The sequence below is a fragment of the Capra hircus genome, chromosome 23 (genome assembly GCF_001704415.2).
Source record: "Capra hircus breed San Clemente chromosome 23, ASM170441v1, whole genome shotgun sequence".
NCBI lineage: Eukaryota > Metazoa > Chordata > Mammalia > Artiodactyla > Bovidae > Capra > Capra hircus.
Genome location: NC_030830.1, coordinates 14,356,795 through 14,365,527, shown reverse-complemented (window position 1 = coordinate 14,365,527; position 8,733 = coordinate 14,356,795).

Here is an 8,733-nt window from a genome sequence, read left to right as displayed (position 1 = left end):
CAATGTCAGGAGGACTGTGAGAAACAATCCGACAGGGTGCGGATGGGTCAGGGCCGTGGGATACTGTGCAGAGGAGGTTGGAGTATGGGGAGCCTGTTGACCGGAAGGACAGAGCAGCACCTGGAGCCTGTGGCGTCCGAGTCAGCGGGGCCACAGCGAGTGCAGTGGCCAGGGCGGCGAGCTCCCGGAGGGACTGAGTGCTCGGGATGTGTCAGTGCCCTGCTGACAGCTGTGCAGCTGGGGCAAAGAAGTGGCAGAACAGCAGCAAACTGGAACTAAGCCTGAAACTGGAAAGATCTGCAATGAGATCCACAAACTAGCGAGTAAGCTTGCCACGGCTATAGATGTAGATACATGTGTGTGTGCATGCGTAAATGCGCATGCACATAAAATCTCTCTTTCAGGGAACAGTACTTTCACATACACAGCAGTGTGTGTCCCTTCCTCACAACTCAGTTCTCCCACAGGGGGATGCAGGAGAATGTCACACGTTCTGTTGCCACGTGTGGAAACTGTTCCCAATGAGAATAGGGTGTGATGTGGCAGAGCCCATGTACCCTAGGCATAAAAATGAGTTTTGCACCACAGGATGGGCACTCCAACATTATGAAACTCAGAGCTTACAGAGGACTGTTGGCACACCTGCCATGCTCCTCTTTAAAGAAACCTTGGCTCCAGAATATAAGCAAATGCTCTCTAAGGATTCCATCCTCTCCCCTCTACATTACCACCCTGGAATATAAACAAATGTAAACAAATGGGTCTGCAGAGATCAATATGTGTCTCTCTCCAGATGCCTTTATCTTCATGGTTCTTGTCAATCATCCTTCAACCCAGGTGCCAATGTTTTTTGCTCAAAAGCCCTAACTGCAAAAACTTGAGAATATACATAGAACACTGACTCCCACCAGAGAGAAGGCAGGCAAGTCCCTCCTCTATAATGTTCTCCAGTGCCTTCTACTGACAAAGCATATTATCCTGCTTGCTGCAAGGGAGACATGCTTAAAGCTCCATTATAACAGAGCAGGGGCTTCCCAGGTGGGCTCAGTGGTCAAGAATCTCAGGAGACGTAGGTTTGATCTCTGGGTCAGGAAGATCCCTTAGAGAAGGAAATGACAACTGACTCCAGTATTCTTGCCTGGGAAATGCCATGGACCCAGGAGCCTGGTGGACTGCAGCTCACGGGGTAGCGAAAGGGTTGGTAATGATTTACCAACTAAACAACAGATCACAGAGCAGGTAAAGAGTGGATCTGGAGCTGAGAGGTAATAAACTGATAACTAAAATAGCTAATAAAGGAATGTTGTAAACTTTATGCCTATAAATCTGACAACTAGATGAAAATGACGAATTCCCTCAAAGACATAAACTACTAAAGCTTACTCAAGAGGATACAGATAATCTAACACTATTTATTAAGAAGTTGCATTTGCAATTTAAAATCTTCCCACCAAAAAAAAAAAATCTCTATGTATAGATGGGTTTGGCGGCTTCCCTGGTTGCTCAGATGGTAAAGAATCCGCCTGCAGTGTGGAAGACCTGGGTTTGATCGCTGGGTTGGGAATATCCCCTGGAGAAGGACATGCCAACCACTCCAGTATTCTTATCTGGAGAATCCCCATGGACAGAAGAGCCTGGTGGGCTACAGCCCATGGGGTCACAAAGAGTCAGGCACGACTGAGTGACTAAGCACATAGATGGCTTTATTGGTCAATTCTTTCTTTACTAATTTATAACTAACATACAATATTATATTAATGTCTGGTATGCAACACAGTAGATATTTTTGGTATTTTATATCATACATTATGAAATGATCGTGATGATAAGCCTAGTTACCACCTGTCATTTTATTGGTCAATTCAATCAAACAGTGAAGAAAGAAATAAAACAAATTCTACACAACTTCTAGAAATTTGAAGGTATTATTCTTACAAGTGCTCAACTCCATGGACTATATAGCCCCCCAGGCTCCTCTGTCCATGGCATTTTTAGCCAAGAATACTGGAATAGGTTGCCATTTCCTCCACCAGGGGATATTCCTGACCCAAGGATCAAACCTGCATCTCCTCTGTCTCCTACATTGGCAGCAGGATTCTCTACCATTTGAGCCACCACCATTAGGTGAGGAGAAGGTAGTACTTCCCAATTCATTCTGTAATAGCATTACTCTAAATCCAAAATTAGACAAACGCAAGAAAAATAACTATAGAGCAGCATCCTCGTGAACAGAGGTGCAAAACCGAATCAAATCCAGTGATATAGAATTTTAAAAATATAATGCATTATAACCATATGAGATTTATCCCAGGAATACCAGTCTGGTTTCACACTGAAAATCGGTCAATATCATTCACCATGTGAAGTGAAGTGTAAGTCACTCAGTCATATCCAACTCTTTGCGATCCCATGTAGCCCATCAGGTTCCTCTGTCCATGGAATTCTCCAGGCAAGAATACTAGAGTGGGTTGCCATTCCCTTCTCCAGGAGATCTTCCAGACCCAGGGATCCAACCCAAGTCTCCCGCATTGCAGGCAGACTCTTTACCGACTAAACCACCAGGGAAGCTTTAGCTGATTTAAACACACACCCACAACACAGTTATCAATAGATGGAAAATTTTTTTAGCAAAATCCAAATCCATCCCTAATTTTAAAAAAACTTTCAGGAAAGTAGCATTTCTCAGAAGGAAACTTTTTCAACAAGATAATGGACATCTACAAAAATGTACACTTAATATCCTCGGTTCAGTAATATCCTACTTAGTGGTAGAATACTAAGTGCTTTTTCCGTTAAAATCTTGAACAAAGAAATGATGTCTGTTTTTACCACATCTACTCATTATTTTACTGAAGTGCTAAGTCAATGTAATAAGACAAGAAAAACAAAATAAAAATCATCCAGATTGGAAACAAAGAACTTAAACTGTCAATATTCGCAAATGACACAATCATCCACAAAGAAAACCTTATGAAATATACTCCCCAAATCTACTAGAACTAAAAGTTGAGTTTAACAGTCATGAGATCCTAGATCAATACTTAAATATTAAGAGTATTTTTATAGCTTAATAATGAATAATCAGTTGAAATTGAAAGAATATCATTTGCATCAGTGTCAAAAATACAAAATATTAAAGTATAAACATAATAAAAGATGTACTTGGCCTATACAATGAAAACTACAGAACTCTGCAGAGAGAAAATAAAGAAAACTTAAGTAACTGAAGTGATATACTGTGATCATAAATCAGGAAAGACAATTTAAGATATCAGTTCTTTATAAATCGATTGAGAGATTCAATGCAGTCCCAATAAAAATCTCAGCAGGTTTTCTTGGAGAAATTGACAAGCTAATTCTAAGATTCATATGAAAATTCAAAACACCTAAAATTTTATTAGCTAAATTCAAGACTCATTATAAAACTGCAACCCAGACTGTGTGGTATTAGCAAACAAAGAACTATATCAGTGAAACAAAATAGTTACTTCAAAAATAAACCCACAGGAGCTCCCTGGTGGTCTAATGGCTAGCACTCGGTTCTTTCACTGCCTTGGTCTGAGTTCAATCCCTGGTTGGAGAACTAAGATCTTGCTAGTGGCATGGCCAAATATTAATAAATAAATCAAAACAGCCCAAACATATGTGGACAATTTACTTTTAATAGTTGCAAGGGGAAGAAAGGGAAGTTTTTCAATAGTGCTGGAAGAATTGGATATACACAATGACAAAAAATGGAAACCTTAAAAAAAAACTTCTTACCTATCCTTCATACCATATATGAGTTTGTGGAGAAATTACAAAAAGAGACAAGGAAACTTTTGGGGGTGATGTTATGGGTTTTGGTGAGAGCATACACCGCACACACATACACACATCAGAACAGCAACTTGTGTGCTTAGAATATGTACCATTTGTTGCATATCAAGTATATTTCAATAAAGCTGTTTTAAAAAACTAATACATTATCTATTATTATAGATTACTTAAATGTCTTTTTAATACACACATTCACATACACAAGTATATGTTAGATATATTTAACAGACACTTGGATTCATAAAACAGAACAGCTATTATCACCGTTTGCTGTTTCTAGTCACAAGTTTACATTAAGCACTTTATGAAAGATGAAACACTTCCACATGTGGAAAGAGTGTTCCAAAAGAAAAAGCACTGTTTTGGTGGAAACCAAGAAGAGATTTTGTGTGCTTGGACTTACTTTCCATGTTGCTTGGCTTCATTTAGTTGGTGAGAACAACAAAGCTGACTGACCACCAAAGAATTCCTATCATCACAAGAGATGCCCACACAGTTGTTCTTGTTGAGGATCAGCCAGGACCTTGACCCAAGTTTCAGAAATATTAACTCTCATAACTTGATCTCTGCCACAAGGATATGTAAAACAGTGGAATAAAGCACACTCTCACCTCTAAGGGATTTTAGATTGCTTCTATATTACAAGTGAAGAAATGGAGGCCAAGAAAGATGAAATTATTTATCCGCGTCTTGGTAAAGGAAGTTAAATTGAGAATCCCATGGTTGCTGTGATCAAATCCTGTGCTTTTTTCTTAGTATCCAGCACCATCCTTTGAGGATTTTCCTCGTAAAACACCCATTAATCATATTCTTTATAAAAATCATCTTTATACACTTTGCTTAAATATTTTTGTTTAAGTACAATGAAAAATATTCAGGCAATCTTTTCTTTTGTCAAGCCCATCTGCAAACTCCAGATATGACCTTTTGAAAAAATAGCTATTTAATTTATACACACTGGGGATAATGTCCCCTGATTTTGTTCCTATCTCCTTGTAACTCATTTTTCATTATCTGTGGTGAAGACAATAGTCTCTGTCCTTCAATTGGAATAACTGTTTTGAAATCCTCTTTTAAAACAAAAGTATCAGGTTAAGAGTAGTTTCTGTAACAATAAACTCTTTAAATACAAGAAAAATATGCAAATCCCAAGGACTTCTTAATCATATTACTACAATCCAGGTAGAATTAAATTAGTTTAATTTCATATTTAAATATTCACTTTTTTCTTTCTGATTTCAAAAGTATTTTCTGTTCATGAAAAAAAAAAAAAAACTACAGAAAACAGAGAAAAGCTTTAAAAGATAAAAATCACCCATAAACTCACCAACCAGGTATAGTCATTATTACTATTTGGCATTTTTTCAATTTTATAAATAGACATATAACTAAAGATGTTTAATTAACTAAAGAGCTATAGACATAGCTATAAAGACAGAAGCAGTGTCACAAATAAATTTAGTATATTCTCAATTACTGCATTATAATCCTTTCCTCATTACTAAAATATCTTTCTTAGGAAATGCTTATTATTCAGTCATTACTACAGTTGAGCAATTTGTAGTATAGCAATAATATGATACTGCACCATACCAGTTACTATATAGTATATAATATACTATATCAGAAGTCTAAATTACTATATTATTATTTCTTCTCTCATTACTGGATATAGAAGTAATTTTAAGCTGTTTATATACATGTTAATCTTCATCAGCATCTCTGATTTTTCTCATAGGACATATTTCTGGAAAGTTGACATTAAGTTTAAAAGTTAAAAATTGACCAAATGTAGATGATCATATAAGCTAATTCAAGGTTACATAAAGTTCTTCTTTAAAAAGACTGTGTGCCAAGTGCACTTGGAAAGTAAGATTGGAATGCATATAAAATGTCTTTTTCCATGCATAAGCATCCAGTAGGAATAGTAGCTATCTAATTTTAAACATTTTGCTTTATTTCCCTTTATAGTAATAGTGGAATAATATTTGCACACAAATTCCCAGTATCTGGACATTATGGTGGATTTGAAACTGAAAAACTGTCACTGCCTAAAAGACTAGTTCCTAGAAGATCTATTTAAGATAAATTTTTAATAAAGGCATAAGCGTATGGTGTCACCATGGTGATAAAAGGAAGCTGGGAATACCGTCTGATAGAATATAGGTTGAATTAAAAAATAGGCTGGTGATACAGCAGAAGTTCAGCCAAAGAAAGGATCAGAAGCAAGAGCAGAGGGTTTCTCTAATGAAGGAAAAATAAAGAATTACTGAAGCATTAGTTTTCAATTAAATCATGTGAATGCCACATTTAGTTTTCTTTCTCTGTTTGTGTCTACTCATCAAACCCTTGGGCTACAGAATCAGTCCATAGTACCTCGTCCTAGCAATCAGTGGGCAGATCTCAAAAACAAGAGACAAAACCGTCCTTTCCAAGAATGCTTCTTACAATGTACCACATGGCTTTGTTGTTGCTGGACGCTAATTCTCTCAGGGCAAGGGGAGGGAAGGGTGAGCGGATGCTTCACCTCAAGCTGTTGGCAACAATCAGACATTCTCAAGGTATAATGAGAACACTGCCTAAGAAGATAGAACAAAAGAGGCTTTAAAAAAAAAAAAACAACGATTCTTTCCCCCTGTTATTCCGGGGGCTGAGAATCTGCATGGATGCTGTTTAGGCATAATAAGCGGGAGAAAATATTCATTCTTGTTTTTGCTCTCCTTAGATGGGAAGGTAGAAGAAAAGGGTGGAAAGAACACAGACCCCCCTCACTCTGTAGAAATGTGACATAAGGACAAAGGCAGTTAATTTCTCTCTTAGCTTCTTCATCTGTCAAACAAAGTTAATACCTCACAGAGTTGTGAGGATTAAAGACCCTGATAGAGCACTTAGTACATAATAAACACTAGGATGAATTTCAGTATTTATTATTATTGGTGTTATTTATGGATTAGCTTGAGAGATGCAAACATTTCCTAAGTATCATTAATCTGCATTCATACGGTACAAAGTGGGCCAAAACAGAAAACAACATGATAATTATTGGGAGAAAAGAAAGATTTTTAGGTTGGTCACTGCCCTTTGATTTTCCTTAAATATTTCAATGAACCATGTTCTAAATATACCTGCCAGTATATACATCAACGTGCAGGATGAGAATTCCACTGAGATTACATTTCCACTCCTGAAATTGTGCTACCTTAGCCTAAGAGATAAATAAGGCCAGACTTTTGTTCAAGATGATACCAGCACTTCCCACACATTAGCGCTCATATGATATCACCTAAGGATATTATTAAAACACAGATTTCTATTCAGTGGGTTTGGGGTGGGTCTTGAATTTCTGCATCTCTAACAAGCTTACAGGTGAGGCTGATGCACTAGCCTGTACTACACACTGAGGCAAGGGAATAAACCAGTAGTTCTCAACAGGGGGTGATTTTGTACTCCCATGGAGTACTTGGCAACACCCAGATACACATTTGCTTATCACAAATGAGGAGAGAAATCTAGCAGGTAAAGGCCAGGAAGGCTGCTAAACATTCCACAAGGCACAGGACAGCCCTCGTCCTAAAGAACTGTTGGGTTCAAAATTCAGTAATACCCGAATATCAACGGGGCCCTGGACTAAACAAATCTTCACCACTTACTGTAAACCATTTGTTGTTGCTGTTTAGCCATTAAGTCATTTCTGACTCTTTACCATCTGAGCAACCAGGGTAGCCCTTTTCATTCATACCTAGATTCAGAAGTCAAAAAGAAGGAATCTGGGGGACTAGAAATATTAAAAGTGTGTGTTTATACATCAATAACAACAACAATGAAAATCATAGAGCCTACACTGGGTCACCCCAATGGCATACCCTTCACAGCTGGAGTTATACTTCTGGCATGGAGATTGATGGTTTTGAAGCCACAGATCCTGGACGTGAATGGGGAGTAGCCATGAGGTACATGAATCTGTCTGCCCTGAGTAGACACAGGTAGCTGCCTGGACCTGGTAAGTGATTGAAAGGGTGGAGCCTATATTCCCACTACCTGCAGAGACAAAGTCCAAACCCAACCCTGTAAAAATGTCTCTACAATCTAGGCATGAGCACACTGTTTCAAATTGCCCTTTTCTAAACTAATATTCTCCTCTACTGGCATCTGACAAACTATTGTTTGACAAAGTTTTGACTGATTAGGATGGAATCCATCAACATGCTTATGAGTAGACATTTTAAAATTTTCTTAGGTTCATCAAACAGTTTATTTTTATAAGTTGCCTTCAGGATTGCACAAAGATACTTTCATTAGCAGAACTATAATCAACACCAGCTGTAGTCAGAATTTAATTGACCCACTTGGCCAATCATCATGTAACAAAATCACTTCTCTTAGAGCAAGAGAAAGATAAAAGACAGAGGTTGGAGCTTAAATAGAAGACAATTCAAAATTATTGAAAAGGTTTATCATTTCTCAATGGTATGTCCAAGGTTTCTTGGAAAGAAAATGAGCTAGTCTTCTAAAAGCAAAATGAAACTCGTGAAAGCCTTCAGGCCACCATACATTGGAGAACACTTATCTGATATCATGGTACTTTTGGGTCATTCAAACATGACAGTCCAAAAACTGGATAACAAGCTCCCTGTCTCAGTCTCCCCATCAGGAATATAAGGTATTTTCCTACTGTTTGATGTCTGGTGGAATTAGAGGAATAAATGCCATCACCGACTCGATAGACATGAGTTTGAGCAAGCTCTGGGAATTGGTGATGGACAGGGAAGCCTGGCATGCTGCAGTCCATGGGGTCAGAGTAAGACACAACTGAGCAACTGAACTGAACTGACTGAGAGGAAAAAAAATGAACTAGTCCACACACAACCTAGGAGATAGTGGACACCAATCAACTGTCAACCTTTTGGAGGCAGC